The sequence below is a fragment of the Pyxicephalus adspersus genome, chromosome 3, assembly GCF_032062135.1.
Source record: "Pyxicephalus adspersus chromosome 3, UCB_Pads_2.0, whole genome shotgun sequence".
NCBI lineage: Eukaryota > Metazoa > Chordata > Amphibia > Anura > Pyxicephalidae > Pyxicephalus > Pyxicephalus adspersus.
This window is the reverse complement of record NC_092860.1, coordinates 33,999,317-34,021,923: the sequence shown is the minus strand read 5'-3', so window position 1 is coordinate 34,021,923 and position 22,607 is coordinate 33,999,317. Positions and strand designations below refer to the sequence as shown.

Genomic DNA, 22,607 nt, shown 5'->3' with positions numbered 1-22,607 from the left:
GGGGAGCAGTGGAATTCAGTGCAGGAAAAGCACATCTTTTATAACTTGGTAGAAATTGTTAGATTGAAATAAAAACTTCTGATATCATATAGTAGTGAAATCTTTTTTCAATCGTCCCATGTGCACCAAGCACTTTGTTAACCTAAATAACTATGTAATATCTATCTAGCATGGTTCTTCAAAGAGTACATAAAGATTTAAAATTCTAGGACACCTGTATCGGGGTCTTATCTTTTTTAAATGATCTCTCATTCTTGCCATATTGTAAATACAGTTTATGGTATACTTTCCAATAAATTTGCCCTTCTTTACCACTTACAACTCTATTAGCCTTGTTGCTACTCCATCCTACATCCCCATCTTCTTTTTTCCAGGTCCAGTCTCTTATTTTTTTGGCTATTGGATTTCCACTAATGACATTCACTCTGAAGTTATATCATCCCAGTCCATTTTCAGCATTTTACAGATACTGGGACTAGACTAGGAGTGTACAGTGCACTATGCATACACCACAGGCAGTGCAAGCACATACAAAATAGCTTGAAGAAAAGTGTAAATACATGTTTGGCAGAAGAAGTATGCATTGTTTTCTCCACCAAAATGTTCTACCTCCTAGTTTAATAGTGACTTATAATCTCAACCTAAATCTATTTTCACTTAGTTTAAGAATAAAGGAGGTTTGCTGGATATGAAATCACATTTAAACTGCTTCTATATTGTAAAAAAATACTCAAATGATTGGCAAATATGCTTTGGGGTGGCCAATACTAGGCAAATACCTTCACAGGGATAATGGTGCTTTTTTCACATGTCTAAGTAAGTTGTCAGAGCACCAGGACATGCCAATGTTTCTTCACACAAAAATAGAAAAATTAAAGATTGTACAAAACTGTACAGATTTTAAACAAACTGCCATAATTTAGAAACACATTCAGTGCTGGAAATATAGGGAACTGTGAGAAATTCCCAGCATGCAATTCAAGGAACAGGGGTAGGACAAAGTAGGTCATTGCCAAGGGCTGAGACCAGTTTCAGCAATAAGCTAAATTATAAGGCTTGAAAATAATAATTCCATCTCATGCTGAACTCTCTGCCTTGTAATACTTATAAGGTTCTGTAGGGTCTATTGTTGGGTCTCCTGAAAAAAAATGAGCTGAAAACAAAGGGACAATTTTGCCACTTCAAAACACCTCCATAATGCTGTGCATTGTCATGCTATAAAATATGCAATCTGCTATGTTGCTTTGCATTTCAAATAGGGATGAGCGAGCAAGTTTTTAAAACTTAATCTCGCAGCGAACCGTAATTGTAAGCGAAAATGGCCGGTGTAAATTTGCCGATCAAACTCGAATTAAAAAAAAAAAAAAGATTTCAGGCTGCACTGATCAATGAATGCAGCACCAGCTTTCCTCAGCCAATCAGGGAGCACTAGAGGTTTTGAATGGGGATACTTGTCCGCCGCGGCTGGATTATCGAGAACAGTATGCTATCCCCGGGGCACTAGGGGTTATTTACCCTCTAGTGCCCCGGGGATCAAAAATAGGAGGATTCCCAGGGAATCCTGTGAATCCTTTTGTTAAAATTTCCTCAATCTTCCGATGGTTCCCTGAAATTGGTTCGTCAAAATTTACTGGAACCATCGTAAGTTCAAGGAAATTTTCGTGAGAATGCCTGAGGCAACCCAGTCAATTTCAAAGTGCTGTTTAACACACTGCAACATGTCTACATGTTACTGTGTTGCAGTACAGTGTTGTGATGTGGATGGTCCTATGAGCTTTAAATACATAAACTTTATTACCCTAAAAATAATGACAAAAAGTTACATCTAAGTGATATTGCTATAAATGATTGGTAGTTAAACATTTTAATGAAAATAATAGTAAAGGTAAATCTCGAGGAAGGGGGTGCTAACTTAAGCCAGAAAAGGAAAATTATTCTTTAGAGTTGCAGTAGTTAAATACTTTGGTTTATTTCTTTGACATTAGTAAGAATCTCCTGGAGCATGTCTCTGGTCTCCAACAACTTATTCAGCATATTCATAGTCTCTGATCATCTATTATATCTGCGGTTGCTATCCTTACCATCTTCTATATCAGGTGGTCCGCAAACAAATTTGGACACTCTGCAAAAAGTCACGGCAATTCAAACACGGTACAGGTCTCGGCTTGAAATAAAAACAGCTCTACGTCTTGCAGTAACATCATTGGAGCCAAAAATCCATAAACTTATTTCAAACAAGCAGAAACAAATCACACACCAAAAATGTGTAAGCTTCAATCATTTTGTAATAGTTAAACTAACTTTAACAATTTTGTTACAATTAAACAATCTTTAAAGATTTTGTTATGATTACAGAAGCAATTATATTATAATTTTGTTATATTTTTTAGGTGCATTTCATAATGTTAAAATTAAAGTTCTTCAATCATTATTTTACAAATGCATTTATCTTTCAAAAAAAATTCATAATAATGGTCCGTGGGATTTAAAATTATGATTTTAGTGGTACGTGAGGTCCAAAAGGTTGGTGACCGCAGTTCTATATGGTCAGCATGGTGGCTTAGAGGTAAGCGCTCTGGCCTTTGCAGCACTGGGTCCAAGGACTGAATCTCAGCTGGGCACTATCTGCATGGAGTTTGCAGGTTCTCCCTGTGTTTGTGTGGGTTCCTCCCACAATTAAAAACGTGCGGTTGGGTTAATTGGCTTCCCCCCAAAAGTAGACTGTGTTAAAGACATATGACTATGGTAGGGACATTAGCTTTTGAGCCCCTTTGAGGGACAGCTAGTGACATGACATGGACTTATACAGCACTGCGTAACATGTTGGCGCTATACAAATACTGTGTAATAATATATCATGCTTGCAGTCTAAACCCTCTCTTTAAAGACTGCTTTCTGTTGCATTAAATTCACTGAATATCATGTGCCACGCTTTGATTATATCAGAGGCTGCACTTGAGGCTCTCCTATGTCCAGTAAGCTTCCCACCCTTGGGGTGAATAAGGAAAGGGTAAAATAACCAGTGCAGATTAGTAAACTGCTTTTAAGTTTTACCACATGATGGCAGCATTTACCAAATTCTACAAATCTCAAGAGTCCTGTTGTAAAATGCCTTATATGTTAAAGCAGAACTAATGTTAACGCAAAAAAAAGTGAACAGACAGGTAACTTACCTGCATAAGGGAAATGCAATGCCCCTTCTGCAAAAAAATCAACTAACCTGTCTGATCACATTTTTAAAAATAAACTCACTTGTCCTTTCTCTGCTGCAGGCACCACCATCTGCACCAGCTGCATCTCTTTCAGGTTCAGGAACTGCACCTTCTGCAAAAAAAATCTTGCCTGCTTGCATTTTTTTCACAGGTTTAGCTCCACTTTAAATCTTGTAAAAATAAAAAAACATATAACTAAAGACAAACTAAAAAAAAAAAAAAAAAAAAAAATATGAACAGGCAGGTTCATTGTTGCAGAAGGGACAGATGATGTCTGTAATAGAATACATTTACCTGCCTGTTCCTAATCTTTTCATCAATGAATACTGCACATGTTCAGCTCAGTGTACTGAGACTGGATAAAGATGTCGGCACCCACGATGGAGAAAGGGCAGGTGGTTGGAATTGAAAAATTGCGATCAGGCAGGTAAAGTTTTTTTTTTCCAGCACAAAGGCGTTGCCTGTCTCTTCTGCAATAAACAACTTTTTTTCTCACAATTTTTTACAAATTAGGTCTAGCTCTGCTTTAGAACTATTTTCTTAGTATAACAAAAGCATAGCAATACTCTCCTTACACAGCAATGTCTATGACCCATTTGGATACATTTCTTGCCCTCCAGTGTTCATTCCTCATATAAAGCACATAAAGTACATGAAGTACATAAAGCATATAAATATGTTACATTAAGTTATGAACTTGTCTGGGTGGCACAGATGGCTCAGTGGTTAGCATATTCATCTTTGTAGTAGTAGGCCGCAGGTTTGCATCTTGGCCAGGACACTATCAGCATGGATTATGTATGTTCCCCGTGTTTGCGTGGGTTTCCTCTGGGCACTCCAGTTTCTTCCCACATTCCAAAAACAACCAGTTAGTTTAAGTGGCTTCTCCTCAAATTGCGTTTAGACTGGTAATAACATATGATTATGGTAGGGACATTAGATTGAGCCCTTCCATGGGACAGTTAGTGACATGACTATAGACTTTGTACAGTGCTGTGTAAAGTTATATAAATATATCTTGATAAAAATTTCCATATTTGCAAATCTTGCTTTACCTTACAGCAATGGAACATTCCGAAGTATACATCAGCTGTCCCTCTTTTGGGTGGATATGTACACTTAGACATTATTACACATTATTTAAAGTGTTATTTTGCACATAATATTTCATCCGGACTGGATGTAATTGGGGAGTGGCAATTAACAAACCACTTAGTAGGTTTTCCAGTATCTCTTACAAGCCATGTTTACTTTATTGCATTTCAGACATATTCAGTAAACAGTACACATGGCAACAAGGATGTACAAAGGGTAGCTACCATTAGCAAGTCATAAAATTGCTAAATGATTGAAATTGACATTAACTCCTCAGCGATGAGCACACAAAAGGCTTAGTAATAAAGCTCTCTGAGACAGGAGAAGATAGATTATCATAAGAGAACCTGGGTGATCTGGCAAAACCTGGAATGGATTACCTAAAAATCTTTTGCTAATAGTTGACAAATGTTTTCAACCCTAGACCAGATCCATTTCAGGTTTGGTGAAACACCCAGGTTCTCCCATCATATTCTAACTTCTCCAGTCTTGGAGAGCTTTAATAAATCAGGCCCAAAGTGTGAGCTTTAATAACTTTTTGTTGACTAGAATTAACGTGGTTGTGTAGAGCCAATGGGTATATTGTCTTAGAAGATAAAGTTGAATCCAGGATTTTGTTGCTTTCTCTAAAATTTGTAAGTCAAATCTAGATTAAGCGTGTTTTAAGATGGTGCCACAGAACAAGTTTAGCAAGGTTAGAAACCTGTTGTTGAACATAAAGTAAGATACCATGCTATTTGCAAACTTGTAAGCCTTGTCCACCATCAGCCATGATTTTTAGCCCATCTTTAGCTGCCTGTACTATTTTCTCTGCCTACTCATTACCTAGGTGGATGCCAGCCTGCAGATGGGTAGTAGGCAATTTGTGTGTTTGCCTTGAAAATGTACTTAAGCCATAAGGATATCATTCAGGTCAGCATTATGCATTGTTCTGTCTTCATCATAATGAACAAGAGTTCATATGTTTCATGAATGTTTGAAAGGCACAAGAAAGATTAAAAGTTCACTTCCAAGAAACTTCTTTTATAAGCAGAGGCTGAAGAGGTTCCACAAATGTTGCTTTCTGACCAAGAAAAGTATGCAAATTAATCAAGCCAAAAATGCTTTGAAGTTCATGTTCAATTTGGATGTTGGTTGATGAGAATTGTGGATAGCTTTCACTTCCCATAAATCCTGAGCATCAGTATAGTATGGTAAGAAGGTTGTTCTAGTAAATTCTCTTAATCCGCACTTTTTTTAATTAGATGACTGCAGAATTAAAACAAGCACGTTTCTCTTTAATGCATTTAACTAGTAAATTCCCAAATTAACCCACGATTAGGATATCAATAATACCGCAACAACAGAGAAGCCTGCAATCAAGGTTTCCATAAACAACTAAATAACTAAAACATGCCTGGTGAAACAGATATTCCAAGCTGGAGACATATGACTATGAGTAATATTAGTCTGAGTTTCTGCAGTAGCATTATCCATTATCATTTGTTATTAGGCTGGGGCAAGATCCAATTTTAAAGACATTTTCTGCCAGTATTTGTGCTTAGTATTTATTTGATTGACGGCTGGAACAGGATATGGCGCTGTTTCAGAGTTGTGCTTATAGTACCCTCATAGTCTCTTCATATACTTCTATCACTGTTAGACTTAAGAATTGGCATATTTAAGTTTTCCCACTGAGTATGTGTGACTGGCCTACTGTGGCTTTTGTAGTTGCCTTTTGAGATATAGACAGTTTGACTTGATTAAAGCCTGCCCTTTATTTTTGAAAAAATTGTATTCGATATGCCTAGAGTGTAAAGCATCTGCAGCAACCAGCCTAACCTAAATGTGGCTTAAATGGTAATGCTAAGAGCACAGAGTCTTTTTAGTTTTACCTTTTACCAAGTTGTAATCCACAGCACTACAAACATCATGCACATTGATGGCAGAAACATGCATGCAACTATGCTGTTTTTAAAGCAAGGTCCATTTCCCCTGCAAAAAAAGTCAGGCCAGGTTTAGTGATCATTTGCTCCTGGGAGACCTCATCAAGATTTCTGCGAACTAATCAACATATTGCAACACATAACTAGTGGATACTGCTACTTAACACTGGCAGTATTCACTACTGCAAATTCGAATGTATTTTCCACATTTGTAGTGTTTCGCTCTAAATGTCTTAATTATGCACTGTAACTAGATATAGGACCTGATTTAATAAAGGAATTAAGAAATTTATTCCAGGTTTGCTGGATCACCCAGGCTCTCCCATGATAGTCTTCTCCAGTTGTGGAGAGCTTTGATAAATCAGGTCCATTGACTCATCTAAATTTTGGATTCTTGTAAAAGGTGTTAGGGGAAAGGTGCCTTTAACATTTTTCTGATTTCCTCATAGGTCGTGGATTTTAGGAGTGTAGGAGTGTATAGTATAGTTGCAGTTTTATCCCCAATGACAGTCAGCGTCATTGTTTTTTTCTTTTGAGGATCATCTACTGTTTTTTGATGGCTTGCAAAGATGTAACATCGCCTCTGTATAGAAATCACAAAAAGTGGGATTGCTTACATCAAATACTATTATGTGTCCCATGGCAGTCTTCTTTGGTATTTCCGGCTTCACTAATGTGTGTGTTCCTGCACTCCTGTTCACTTTCTTTTTCTAATCACAGTGGGAAATTAGTATAGGTCAGGCTGGAACATCAAATACTAGAGGCTGTCTTTTTTCAGGTGCATGCTGTCCAGCATGAACAATAGAGAAAAACAGGAAATAACCAAACATCATAGAGAGCAACATACCATAATTTAGAGACAGGAGCTTCTTTACTTACACTAGCTGCATGTATAAGTACATTTAGGAGCCCATTTAAAAATGAGAGGGTATATCACTATCTGCTCTCCATTACACTGTGCTGCACTTTTCACATCATGGCTCACCCTATTTATTAAAATCAGGCCATTGTATATAACCACTTATGATTGGATCCTAAACTTATTACCCACATTTCGAAGGTCACACATCTAAGCTCTACTTCTTTGTTTTCTTTTTTTAACAAACTTTAATTCTAATGTAAATCCTCTGCTCTGTCAGAGTTCCTCAACCTTTTTTTACATGGGGGAACCCCTTCTATGATTTCTATATCCAGAACAATAAATTAGCATGGTGGTGAGTAGGAAGAATATATCTTACATTCCTTGCAGTAGGAAGAATGTCACCCTTACAGATAGCCAAAGAGATCATTGTGTGTCAAGTAAACTGACCTGGAAGGCACAGAGTACTCATGGCTCCTAACAACCTCTGGGGGAACCCTGGTTGAGAAACACTGATATAGGGCATTTTTCCTAAAGCAGTGATATAACAATAATTCCATCACAGACTGTATTATAAAAAAAAAAACAATGTTTTGTTTGGTAAATATTGTACATACTGGTACCTGGAATAAATGGTGTTTTTAGATCTTCTCGTAGTTGAACTCCAGTTCTCTGTGTTCTCAACTCACTGCATATAATCCCTAAAGCTTTAGCAGAATAAAGTATATTTCATTAAAAAATGTCATTTATGTCTGCAGTGACAAGATAATGTAGACCCTTTTTTTTCCTTCGGGATGTCAGATGGGAAGAGAATAACAGCATGATCAGTGTTACATGCAGCAAGATCTATGCAAAGATACTCAAAAACGAGGGTGGGATGAGAAAGAGTTGGTGGGCATGGCTAAGAAGCTTGTACTGTAATAAAATCCCTGGCATGCTGTGAGCTAAGGAGGATGGGGGGTCAAGACTATGACAACAAGGCTTTGACTGTGGTGGTCATCATGAGACCCTTACAATGGTATAAGCATATTAGCCTTATAATGGAACTACATAAAGTATCTATATAGCTGCATTTGAGCTTTAAATACTGTATGTACATAAAGACCCACTGGAATTTAGTGACAGAATAACATACAATCCCTTAGGCTAAATGACTTCATAAAACCTTTTTTACCTTTGACAGCTATTAGCATATTGGAGACTTTAAAAATTCCTGTTCAGCTCCTGTGGATTTGCCACACTATTGTTATTTATTAGAACAGAATCCTGTTTAAAGCCAACAGTGTGTGTGCCAAAGCAAGAAGAACATGCTTTGATAAAGAGAGAGCAGGGGATAAGCTTTTAGTTGCTAAGTAGATCTACCGAGAAGACTTTACCTGACAGATTCACTACCAGTAAACAACAAAATGTTTTTTTATCTCACTTGTACATATCTCCCTCTGAACAAGATATGACCCAACCACGCATAATAGCTGTCACTAGTACAAACTGTACTGTGATATAGAGGGAATTGCATTTTTACACAGGTAATAGCACTCTGAGACAAAAGCATGTGAGGTAACTGTATGAGAAACAAGCAGTTGAAAGTCTGTTTTTTATTGTATTACACAATTTATTGTACAGTTTTTATGGTATTTTATGCAAGACTATAATTCTACTTTAAAGCCTGACTGCTTAGAATTTGCTTTCAAGTTTTGTCTTCCAAAGTAATCACATGCTTCCAATGAAAAATGTCTGATGTCCTTACATATATTACATGAATATCCTTGAAGATGAACAGTAACACTGACAAGGACAACAAATAATTTATACTGCCATTGAAGTGTCTAATTCTGAGCCATCTCTAAATTCTGTATGTTTCCTTTAACCCAAAATATTTCCAGACGTTGGATGATCTTTGATCCTGAGGGGTTGGGCAATAGCGGTATATCTATGCACTGTTCCTGACAGTTGGAGACATCCCCTGGCTAAGTTGTCTTGGGAACAAATATTGACCAGGTTACATTTTCCTAGTCAATAAGTTTTTGTTTCAGGTAAGCAGTCATCCCACCCTTAGGTGCTGCCTTACAGGCATAAGGAGTGTTGCTCTAGTCAGCCACATCAGGTGACACCTGTTTCATGCCTATATGTACCCTAATTCTGGTCTGTATAGCAGACAACTCTATCATCAGTGGTTGACAACTATTAGAATGGGTTGGATGACCACACAGGGCCCATGGCTACCAGGAGGCCCATGCCTAATGACAACTTAGCCTAGTGTTTGTTCAGTATATATATCATGTGCATATCCCAGCAGAGGTGTGGGTCATGCTGCCTGCACCTTTCCAAGAACCTCTGCACAAAGGTCAATCAGTTTTTTTCCTATTCAGCCCTAATGACCAGCACTTGGTACACTGGAAAGTATTTAAAAGCTTCCCTTGTGTTATATCACATGACATAGATTTTGGATTCAAGGTTTTTACTCTGCACCATTGAGGTTTAGGACATTTAGAAAAAAAAACTGCCTATTCCTAATATATAATATTCCTAATATTATAAAAGCTCAGTTGGAGTTTGATTTTCACTGTTTAACTATTAAGAATAATGTCTTTTTTTAAGTTTTTTTTGCCACTTGAGGTTTATAAGAATGTATGCCTCCTGTAGAGATTTTGCTTTCTGATGACTTTATATTCCCCTCTATACCCAACTCATCCTGCTGTACCCTCTCCCACATCCACATTTTTGTTGGACACTTCTTGCAGGAGAACATGCTGACCCTTTGCAGCCCTTACAATCAGGAGTAAATAGAGCACAGGACCTTCCTTTATCCCTGTGCAGGAAGTCAGTAACTGCAGTATTGTTAGCAATACCTTGATTGATGGGTGCACAACTAGGTGAGTTATTGATATCTCACTGCTATCAATTGATTTCCACAATATACTCATCAGTACATCCAACATTCTGTTATTCAGCATGGGGCACTCTCTAACATCCACAGATAATGGGAACTGTTCACTATACCAACCAGCCACTGGTTGTTTTTTTATTATCCTTATTATTATTTTTAATAATAAACAGGATTTATATAGCGCCTACATATTACGCATCGCTGTAAAATAAATAGGGGTTGCAAATGACAGACAGTGACAAAGGAGGAGGAGAGGACCCTGCCCCAAAGTGCTTACAATCTAGGAGGTGGGGGATGCTTCCTGCTAAATAAAGGTGAGGTGTAGGATCCTGCCATCATGCCAACACCCTACCCCTGCTTTGACCACCTACGCTGCCAACATTACACTACCCCTGCACTACACCACACCTGCAACCTCTCCCTTTTCCCACAACTGTACCCACATGTTTTCCCTAGATTTTACTTGGCATTTGCCCAGATTTACATTAAAATTAGCCAATCATTATTGAGAACACAGAGGCCATACATTTATTGAACTCCATCCAGATACATATTTGTAAGTCAAACATTGTTCTTTTACAATTTTTTTAAAGGGAAATTAGTACAACAATTGTAATAACAAAATAGTTTTAACAAAAATTAGCGGCAAAAACAATTAGAAACATTGAGATCAAATACTTAAGAGAATACACCCGGTAGGGTAGGGACAAAGCAAAGTTCAATTACAATAGATTTTAAGTTAAATGTTATTTACGTCTTTTATGCTTCTGAAAACAAAAGAGATTATGTAATATGTGCTGTGCAAAAACCTCCAGGGGGCCAAAAGAGCAGCATTTTTGGTGGTTTAGATATATTTTTGTAACAATTACAGATCCAGTCCCAACTGGAGCCTGTGGCAAAAGACTGATGAGCTGCTTTGTCATTCACTTTTCTCCTACCGTGTTTCCCCGATTATAAGGCATCCCCATTAAATAAGCCACGCCCGATTTTTTATAAAATAATTAAAATAAGGCACTCACCCGTGAATAAGACATCCTCCGATAACCGATCCTGTGTGTGTCTCCTCGATGCTGGCTGCAGTGTGTGTCTCCTCCTGGCTGCAGTGCAGAGCGAAACTGAAAGTAAAAAGCCGGCACACGCGCCCCCGCGATTCTGAACCAGGAAGCAAGCATCTGATCCCTGCCCTAACGGAGATCCCTGCCCTAACAGAGAGACCTGCCCTAACGGAGTTACCTGCCCTAACGGAGATCCCTGCCCTAAGGGAGTTACACTTAAGTACCGGTAAGTGAACAGAAGGGGACAATCAATGGCATAGAGTGATCAGAAGGGGAATATGAACGGCACATGAGTGATCAGAAGGGGAATACGGTATGAATGGCACATGAGTGATCAAAAGGGGAATATGAATGGCACATGAGTGATCAGAAGGGGACAATCAATGGCACAGAGTGATCAGAAGGGGATAATCAATGGCACATGAGTGATCAGAAGGGGACAATCAATGGCACATGAGTGATCATGAGTGACTTTCAACAATAAATGTGTACTGTAGTCTTCTTCATGGAAAAATAAGACATCCCCCTGAAAATAAGACCTAGGGCATATTTTGGCATTTCAAAAAATATAAGACAGTGCCTTATAATCGGGGAAACGGTATTGCTCAGGTCTTTGTTCAGCACTGCAGCTCGAATAATTGGCTCCTTGAGCTGCTTTTCCCACCCACAGTGTGTGCTTTGCTGCAGAACTACAGAAAGTTACCAGCTCAATGTCACTTACACTACTTGCATACAAAAGCTACATTAAGGGGTGATATAAGGCAGGAGTCCTCAACCCTTTTTGTACCATGGACTGGATTATAAAAGAAAAATTTTCCATGGTCTTGCATGAAATCATTCAAGGGGGTGGGTGTTCTTCCTCATAGGCTGCAGTCATCACTGTAACAGTAAGGATCTGTGTCTTCCTTCCTTCGTTTTTTTAAACATTCTTTATTTATCAGTATTGGTAAAAAGGGTATAGGGTAAAATGGAACACGTAAAAGCTGATAGAAATACATAACATAAATTGCACACAAAAACATGGATACAGGGGGTTAACAGGGGGTAAACAGTTTGAATAAACTTGATGTCAAAAGTTCAATGGTCCTTCCTGTCTTTTTATTCAGTCATGTAAACTGGCCTTCTCTTCTATCATTTAATTTAAGCAATTGTGTAAGCCAGATCCTTTCCTATCATTTTTGTCAGCCAATCATTTATGCCGGCTTCTCTCTCCTATAATTTCAATGGACCAATCATTGTAAGCTGGCTGCTCTCTCCTATCATTTCCTTCTGCCAATCTTGTAAGCTGGCTCCTCTTACCTGCAATTAATTCAGCTAATCATGCAAGCTGACTTATGCGATTGGCTGAATGAAATGAGAGAAGACATAGATCCTTCTGTCACAGTGAAGATGGCAGCTGACAAGGATAGCACAGCCTGGAGCTTGGGCCCCGTGGTTGGGGACCCCGAGATTAACCTCCCTGGCAGTATTCCCGAGTGTGGTTTAGGGTTAATTTTCAGTACCAAAAGCGGTAATCTTGAGCCACACTTGGGGTGGAACTGCACGTGCCCGTGGCGTACTCCTGCAAGAGTGCAGCACACACCCTAATTCTCAATCGCCTTGGCGGTCAGAATGAATGGGAGAGCAAAAACTCCCTGGATACCTACGACAGGCATCCCTGCAGGCTCTTGGTTGCTCCTTCTGCGCATTCCTGAGCATCCCAGGCATGCGCAACAGGAGCCTTTTTGCGCAGAGAAAAAAAATTGACCATCTCACGCATGTGCAGTGAGATCGGCAAGTTTTTTTTCCCAACCTACATCACCCGATCTTCTGCGTGGGTGGGGTGAAGTAGGAAGAACCGGGAGAAAGCAATGAGGATGGCAGCGCCCTGATGGATGCCGGGACGAGGCGGGACCTGATCAAAGAGACCCTGGGATGGATCGGACTGCACTGCGGGATTGAAGGTAAGTAGATTTTTGTTTTAGGCACTTTTGGGCTCAGTTTCTATTTAAGGATCATGGCGCTAGATTAATGTTTATCCAGCTTAACCTCCCCAGCGGTAACCCCGAGTGGTAGAAAAAGGATGCTTCAAGCGGTAACCCCAAGTCACGCTTGGGGTAGGTAAACCTATGGAAAAGATAGTAAATAAAGAACAAGTGGAAAAAAACATTCCGATGCCTGGGGTCCCTTGACCTGTGACTGACCTCCCATAAGATGGGGCCTGCATAGTTCTGGGGCCACACCACTTGGCAGAGCCAGCTGCATGGAACCTTGCTATATTTCTGAGCAGTAAATATATGGGGGTTCTTCTCACTGGCAACCCATGCAAATAGCATTTTTCTCTCAGCAGGGAGAAGTGCTAATAATGGGGTATAAGGGCGGGCAGGTGTTCTGTGTGCCCCACATTCGCTATGTCTGCCCCCTTCGCTATGGCGCAGTCAGTAATAGCAGCGGCCAGTACCCCGGCACAATATAGTGAGGCCACGGCCAGCCGCTGTGTGCTGAGGAGCTCGGGCTGGCTGTATGAGAATGCTGATGATGGTGCTGAGCAGGCAGGGAGGGGGTCGGGCCCGTCAGGCGGGGCCTGCCATAGTATCAGTGTTGTGCTGGGAGAGGCGACGCCAGCATAGAGCCCATCAGACAGGCGGGGGCGGCGGCATCATGTCACGGCTGTGTGTGTGTCTATGTGTGCACTTCGCCGCACGCAGCTCGGAATAACAGCGGCACCTTCACACGGAATCTGCCGCATTCTGCACAACAACCGAGGATGGGGCTGACATGCTGACAATATCCGACCATTATCAAGGTGAGAGCAGCCATCTGTCCGGGGGAATGTGCCAGGGTGCCATGCTGCAGGGTCACCTGCTTGGTGCTCCTTCCCTGTGTACATGCTGGCTGATCCCTGGCATTTCCAGATGTTATTATTCCTGTGCTCCTCTGATCAGCCTGTGGCCCTTGTAGGGATCTGTAACATGTATGACAACTTTACATGTAAGTTTACTTACACCCTGTGGGTGGAATGCTGTGTGTACCCCATGTTGTCTGATTCTTAGATCACACATGTCAGGGGTTACACATACTTGTGCATTGTCTCCATTATCATCATTCAACAAGGATTGCCCTCCAAATATCTAACTCACCCCATGGCTCCTGATCTTCCCCTGCACCCTTACCATCATTTCATGGCTCATTATTCACACATTGATTTTGATTTGGCGGCATTGATCAGCTATGTGTATCGCTTCTGATCGCTCAGACAAATGTGCGCTGGAGAGTTTACCACGATACAATTTTATTCGTTCCTTTATCACGGATCCATTGCATTCTAGATCCATCTTTTCATTTTATTGGAAAGCAAAACAAGGCCATATGTTGATGATGTTGGCTTGTTTGTGATCACAAATTGCTCTGTGTATGGCCACTTTTACAGGGTCGAGCTATGTGTTGGGAATGAGAATATGTGATTGTATTAGATGAAATAAATCATATTGTTATTGCTGTTCTCTCACCATGTGTTTAGAATGTATGGAGTTGTTTAGTCTTCCCATTAGTCACATCGGAGTTGTCCTGTTTGTAGAATATTTCATGATGGCTGCCACGAGTTCACGCTTGAGATGTATGTGTTATGAAATACAAGCAGCATTTTAGTTTTGCTTTTTCACATCAACAGTTTATAATTTCATACCCAGGACTGTATTATAACCGTTCAGATATCATTACTTCATTACAGTGTTTTCTCAACTCCACAAAGGGAACCTCATTGAATGGCCAAGAGACTTTAAATACTAACTCCAGCCAAAGCATTGTGTTGTGATCTCGGTTACCTTCACATGGGTTGACGGGCTTTTGGTTGTTTCAAGCAGAATTTGTGTTCCCATACAGGATTATAGGGATGGAAATCATGCTTGAGCAGGTCATATGTGGGTCAGCAGGAGGTCAGGTGCTTGGACCAATGTTCCTCAAACAACATTCCTCCAGAGGTTGTTAGGGGTTCTTTGCATAATGAGAATTTGTGACTTTCAGTTAGTTTAACTAATGATCTTTTTGGCTGTTTGTACGGGTGACATTCTTCTCACTGATGAGCAATGTAAGCGACATTCTTCCTACACTAATATACTGTGAGCTGTCGGTATAGTCATTATAGTAGAGGTTTTCTGAAGACCTAAAAGCTATTTCAAACGTTAACTGTTAAAACAAAGTCCAGAAATGCCGGCTTAGTGCGTGTTTCAACAAATTCCATTTAAGTTTACAAGCGTAGTAAATTTATGTTTTTTTACTCAAGCCCAGAGCCCTTAAAACAAATTCCGATTTATATTGATCATCAAAAATAACCTAAAGGCCTGCAGGGTTCTCCCCAGGCACTTTTAGCTGGGCGCACCACCCGGCACTTTTCAGAACCCACCCGGCTGTTTGTTCACAATAAAGGGGCTGCCACCCACCTAAAAATTTCTTCCCACTCGGGTTGAAAAAAATTCTGGGTTGAGCACTGGCCTATCTGTGTCCCATCTTCTGTCTGTTCTGACATGGATCATGTGAACAGGAAGCAGGAGAGAATCTACCTAACAGGGAAATAGGTAATCGAGGTTCCTATTTATTTCCCTAAGTTTTATTACTGTCTGCCCACCTCGGGGAGATTTCCCATCATTTCCTGTTCTCTCTGACACCCAAAAAATGTACAGATAGCGAGGGAAAGCCTATCTGAAGGAAAGAACTAATGATAAAAGAGGTTGTAACCCTTCACCTTTCTATCCAAAGGTTTTAGCTGGAGTTGAGTACTAAGATCTGTTATGCCAAGTGATTGGAAGGTGTACACACGCTCAATTATTGTCGCTGGAAACATCTTCCATGATAGCAACAAAAGGCGGACAGATGAACGGATGAGTGCTGTACACACGGCGCCATTCTGTTCTATAGAGAGGGCAGACACGCAAGCGGCTCCCCGCTGTGCTCTCCTCCCTTCGTATTGTGGTTGTCCATAGGTCCGCTAGGACAGATTTATGAACGACTTTGGATGACCTCTGTACACGTCAGGCTCTTGACTTTTTGTATTGGGCAATAATCATCTGATGTGTGTACATACCCTAAGTTATTAGTGCTATTTGTTGGCATTCTGGTGAACAACTAGTAGTGATTCATTATGCAGCGTACACAGCACACTTTCCTTTTTTCTCATTTGCATGTTTATTTGCATATTTTTTAATGAACTTCTAACACAGAATCTGTCTATTTTGTCAGAATACAAAGGAATATTGTTGGTTCAGCATTAGTTCTAGAATAGTGGTATTCCCCAAGTACATTACATAAAAATGTCAGTATCATGATGGAAGACCTGACATATGAGGACCAAGGTACTGTCAGGACACGGTCACGGTTCTCACACTGTTTATCTCATCTGGAAATATGAATGTTTATTTCCTGATTATTTCAGTGAGGCAAGTGTTATACTTGTTGTCTACTTTTAAACACACACATACATACATACATACATACGTACATACAGATATGCATGATATACACTATTATACAATTCCATTTTCAGTCATATTCTCTGCGTTATTTGGGCAGTTATTTTTTTGTTCATTTGCTTAACTATTATATTGAAATCAACAGCACATCAAGTGGATGGCATTTTAAATACATCTAGTCAAAAACAAATAACGATTTATATTGATTATCATCAAAAATAACATTGAGAGAACTGAACATAGTTTATGTCTGGCAAGCAGGTGACCTACTTTTCTAAAAATTACACAAAATTCAGCAAACCAGTTGGTACTGACTATTCATTTTCTATTGAGAAAGAAGTTCCATTCTGTGGGCAATCTAAGATCTCGTAGACCTTGAAAGATGGTCACCCAGTCCACTGGCAGAATCTCATGTCTGTTGTTCATTGATCCTTCTCTCATCTGTTGTTGAGATCTCCGAGCATTTGTTATTTTTGTATATTTCCAAACTTTTGCCTCTGGCCCCTTCTCAGTTCATTGACATAAACTTGTATTGTCACTCTTCAGTGTGTCCTCATAGTGGTTGGATAGGTTCTCCGTGTATAACTGCCCTGTCAGGCCTGTTATCAGCTTGTGTAAGGCAGGGTTTATTATACATAATACCTCTTTATTACAACAGGTTTTTACTAAGTAACTGCTGGTATGTGCTGATTTATCTATACATGTGTGTCAGACATTCCAGACAGCCAACATATGCTAAAAGTGTGTTTTGTATAAAATGTGATAGTTTTGAAACTTTTAAACTACTATATTAAGTTATATTTGACAAAGGAGAATTACCCTCAAGAATAACAGATACATCATTGGAAGAACATGTGCCACATGAGAAGAACCACTGATCTATGTTATCCAAACATGTCAGATGACAGTTGTCTAATCCGGCATTGTTTGACCACATCAGATGAAGATCTCATGTCTGTGGGTATTATTATTGCATGCCAGTTGACCTCCATCGGGAGAAGCTTGCAGTCCTATAAGTTAACAATATATCCACCCTGTACTCTATACATGTATTCTATATTCACTTCCCTTATCCATTCATATGAGTGGCAGAGCTCAGCTGGTAAGTTGGTGCCATTCTCCACAGAATGAATATGTTCTACCACCGTCTAACTTCTGTTGCTGGCTCCAATATAAAATGTGTCTCAGTGCCTGCAGACAGTGAAGTCTGAACTCAGACGTGGAACTGTCTAACAAAACTTGTATAACAAGATTGTGTGTCACGCCTTTATAGAAAGAAAAACAAATGTACTGTACATATGAAAGCAAACTGGAGTGGCCTCTTTGTAAAAGACTGAAAACACCTTAAACAACTGCTCTGACCTGCACCTGCATTTGTCATGGATGTTTTGTTCAAGTTTTCTTTGTGTTATTTTTGGATCACCTTTTCTCTATATGTTTTTTTTCAGTCAACTTTAGTCTATTCTATGTTATGTTACAAAAATCAATGAAAAAGGGATAAAAACAAAAGAACTGTGTTAACGTAATTGTGGTAATGAAAGGGCCACATTTGCTTCTGATCTGATATCCCAGTTGGTTTCGTAGGTAAATTAGGGGCTCACAAAGTCAGCCTGTTGACCTTTTTAAAATGGGGGAACCCCTGAAATAAAGTTTAGGTCTTCAGGGATCCTGCTGGTGGTGGTCTTTGGGAAGAATGTCTTTTACATTGCTGGCCATTGAGAAGAATGTCACTCTTACAGATACCCAAAAACATCATTGGTGTCTGTTATACTGACCTTAGAGGCACAAACTGCTCATTTCAAGGAACCTCTGGAGAAACCTTAGGGTAAAGGATTGATTGGACAGTTTGGATTGTCCTGGCAATTACTATTCATATTTCTATGTTATTCTGGTCCTGGTTTCTGCATATTTACAAACACAAACCTTTGGCTACGTAAACACGTGCAATAATGGTCGTTGGAAAGGATCTTTCGCAGTCCGTTCTGCTCTATGGAGAGGGGAGGGGGAGAACGACGGAGCGTTACCCCACTGCTCTCTCTCCCCCTTCACTTTCATTACGATCAGGCCTCGTCTGTAGTCCGTGGATCCACCAAGTTGTACAGACGGCGAGCATTGTACACATTCCAGATTCTCGTCCGATATCAGCCTTGAGGCGATTATTGGATGAGAACCATCTTAAGTGTGTACGTAGCCTTAGCCAAGCATGTTTAAAAAAAAAAAAAAAAAAGACCTTCTAGATTTTCATTCAGGTCCTTTTACATCTAACCACCTTTTCATGTGTGTATGTATCTGTACCGAGGTTTGGAGATGAGTTATGGTGATGGCTGTCAGTATATGTGGTCACTGAAAAGATCTCTTCATTCTTTGGCACTGGGTTTCGGTATCTGCCTATCGGCCCATGGTTATGCTGTATCCTGCACATTTGCCAAAGTACATATTGCCATTTCTTTATAATACTGGAAATGATTATTTTCTAATATTACTAAAATGATACACGGTCATGAAACAGTTACCCTGTGTACCCTACTAAATGCTCAAACCAACTACTCAGAGATTTGATCACAGTAATTCTCTGTCTCTGCCTTGTATGTTTCATAACCCCTCATTACTAAATATATTGCAACTCGTGCAGATAGAGAATGTAATGCATTCAGTGTGAAAGAATGAACCTTGTAGTGAGAACTTACGCAGAATCGTGCTGCAGCTTAAATATTCAGTACTTGTCCATTCCATGACTTCATGTGACACTTGCGTATCTTGGGTGTGAGCACCACGGCTATTGTATCATGGCTCATATGGTCTCAAGTGTCTTTGTTCCTAATCGGTCATCACCTAGGATCCTAATTGCTTATGTAATGTAATCTCAGCCTTGACAAAAAAAGTATACCTTGCTGCAGGAATAATGTTTCTTTGCTTACACTTGAACCTTACATGTCATCAACTATAATTTTGATTGTGGCTGGGTATATAAATGTTTTTTTTTATACCCACACAGCCATACACTGAGAAACAATGTACCTAAATTTTGTTTTTTAAAACTGCCAACAGCAGTTGGAATGTTTGCTTGCTTATTGTTTTTAATAGAAAAACAGGAAAAGTGATTATTTTCCAGGTAAGATCTGCTGCAGGTCAGAAACAAAGTAGCTGCAAAAATTCCTCAGCTGGGGTAACCATAGAGTGCTGTCAATTTATATTTTGCTCAAGGCTCTGAAAATCTTGATGTATTACTCTGTCAGCGCACACATGGCTCAAAACATCAGCGTTTAGCAATGCTTCTGCAAGCTTTTGAATTCTTTTTTTAAAAGCCTTACTCTAGAAAGTTCTACCAAATCAATATTGCATTTTGCAGAGTATTTTTGTCTGCTTGTAGTGACCTAAAGCTGTGGTATCTTGGAAAACCAACTTGCTGGGGTTCAGTGCATTGCAATGGAAAACACAAGGTCAGGGCTAGGTGTCTGGCATCCACTGATGTCTATTCTTTCACTTCCAAGGTACCAATTGGCACAAGATGACTTTGAAATAAAATGAACAGATTTACTAAATATCACACAAATCTGTCTACTTGATATAATAAATCAGGTTTATAGGAGGAGTAGAGTTATTCACATCACTCTATAATGCATACGTGTCATGCTGCACTGTGTTTTCCATTACAGCTCATTTAATATTTTTTACTGTGGTATTGTTATGTACTACAGTGCATTGTAATCATTTACAGTGTGTTGGAATGTGCTGTGAAAAAATGCAACATTTTCTACGTCTTCAATTGCAGTGTGTTACTGTGAACTAAAGCTATAGTACATAAAGTACTGCATTTTTCTTGCATTAGGACTACTTTAAACAACACCGCTTAATGCTGCTGGTAACAATGGACCCCTATGGAAGTTTGGGGTGTAGGTGTGGGCAGATGAACTAGGCTGGATTTTCACAAAAAGACCCAAGATTTGCATATAACTTTTATAATATAACTATATTCCTTGATCACCTAATTGTTATGACATTGCTTTACCCCTTTTCTATAATTTTTTTAACCAACTTCTGTGCCAGCACCTTGACCCTTGCCAATGGATCTGATGGTCTTAATGTAATGTAGTATAATGCACAGGAACATTTATATTTTAGAGCTGAGCTGTAATGGATGTACTAACGACTTTTATATTGTTTTGACTTAGAGGTCATAATTAATGAATATAATTATAGCCTCATTACATTTCAATTATGTGGTTGGATTTTTGTGGTTAGATATGTATGTATATTTATGGCTGGGTCTATGATAAATTCCCGTTTGTAAGGCAGCAATGTGGCCTTATCATGCTGCATTGCTATTATTAATATAATTTTTTTTAACTGTCTGTTTATAGGCAAATTGTGACTAAAAAGATCAGTTTAAGAAATGTGATTAGCTCTCCAATCCACCAAAGCCATTACAAACATTGACTGCAGATGGTGCAAAGCAACAATTCCTCCCTGTGTTGCAGCAGACAGAAATATAGTAAGCCAGCAAGCCACAACATAGTTTATAATGGCTCCTTTGTTGTGTCCAGCATATAGTGGAATCCGCTCTCTATGATTGTAATTTTGCAACCTTACTTAGGACAGATATTTTCCCCTTGCTTAGTTTTGTTTCTCCTGACTTTGGTTGACTTTTGTTAAAGATGAACTAAACTCAAAAATGCCTAAAACAAAAAAAATCCCTCAGCGCAGTTGATCGGTCTGGAGGGGTCTTCCATTGGGTGCCCTGTCGTATGGGTATCCATCTCCTAACCCGCACGTCGGGTGGCGCCATCGCTTATTCTACCTACATCACCCGACGCAGGCGCGGGGTCGGGTGATGTAGTTTGGGGAAAAAACTTGCTGTTTTCACAGCGCATGCGTGAGATTGGCAAGTTTTTCTCCTTTTTTTGAAAAGGTTCCTTCTGAGCATACCCGAGCAGCCAAGAGCCTCCTGGGATGCGTGTCGTAGGTATCCCGGGAGACTTTGCGCTCCCATTCATATGCAATCGAGACTTAGGGGGCGGTGCTGCACTCTTTTTTTTTTCATTTTAAAAAGGGTGTTGCACTTAAAAAAACCTAAACAAACAGAATTTTTACCTTACATAAAAGGGTTGTCTACCCTATTATGTAAAGTGAAAATTCTGAGTTTAGGTACGCTTTAAGGTTCAACAATATCTGACCTATCAACTGCATTTAACTATGTTGATAATGATTGGTGTCCCTGTTGGGGAGATTTGCCTGAGCAGAAGATGAGGGGGCACTCTTTCAACTGAGACAATTCCGCTGTCAGTTGCCCTCTTGTGTCCCTAAAACAGAAATCGAGCAAAATCTCCCCAGACAAAGACTAACAAAAACTTCTTAATCTACCTAAAGTAGTAGAAGATGAAAGGTATGAATACAAAGTAAACTGATTCTTTCATAAATGCATTTCCAGTTGGTTCTATTTGAGAATGGTTTTAGGTTAAAGCTACACAAATAACGTTGTTTGCTGAGAACAATTTGGTTACTTTGTTAAGTTAATTTTGATGACCTAGTTTGGATAATATCTGTGGTAGCTCAGGAGAAAAAGATAGATTACATGGATCTGAAAACCCAATGCTGGTGCTGGCATTGTTTTTTGCCCAGGGAGAGTGAGTGTGCACACAAGGGGCTAAGTTTATTTAAGAAATGGTTAGTGTCAGTGTTATATGGAGGTTTGTAGTAGGTTTAGTGTTAGGGTAAGAGAGAATTTGTTGGAGGAGGATATTGAGAAGGGCATAGTTCTTTGTGCTGGGAGTCACATTTAAGTTCCAGTTCTGAACATTAGCAAACTTCTGATTATATGCCAATCTCCATTGCTTAATGCAGGGGTCAGCAACCTGCGGCTCCGGAGCCGCATGTGGCTCTTCAGCCTCCTTGTTGTGGCTCCCTTCGGCTGCCGCAGGGAGATCTCTGATGGGGGATCCCCTTCATCCCAAGACACTGCGGAGGAGGGGGATTCCCGTCCGGTGTTCTAATGAAAAAAATCTACCAGTGAAATAAATCTTCCACGGGGCGTGTACAAATGGGTGTGTACAATGACATCCCCCTCCTTTGAACCCCAATTCCTCTGGAATGGGGAGATGTACAAAACCAAAAATGTAGGTGCAAGTGGGGG

At 39.7% G+C, this 22,607-nt stretch overlaps 1 protein-coding gene across 2 annotated transcripts in view; it reads left to right on the top strand.

The window, feature by feature from the left end:
- The first annotated feature begins 13,637 nt into the window (after window positions 1–13,637).
- The window catches only part of PIP5K1B (phosphatidylinositol-4-phosphate 5-kinase type 1 beta), an 88,956-nt gene continuing 79,986 nt past the window's right edge, over window positions 13,638–22,607 (top strand). Inside the window, exon 1 of one of the 2 annotated variants that reach the window (XM_072404182.1) lies at window positions 13,638–13,818. The gene's annotated coding sequence lies outside the window, so the exon portion shown is untranslated. The remainder of the gene's footprint in view (window positions 13,819–22,607) is intronic. The other variant, XM_072404181.1, reaches the window with a different exon arrangement.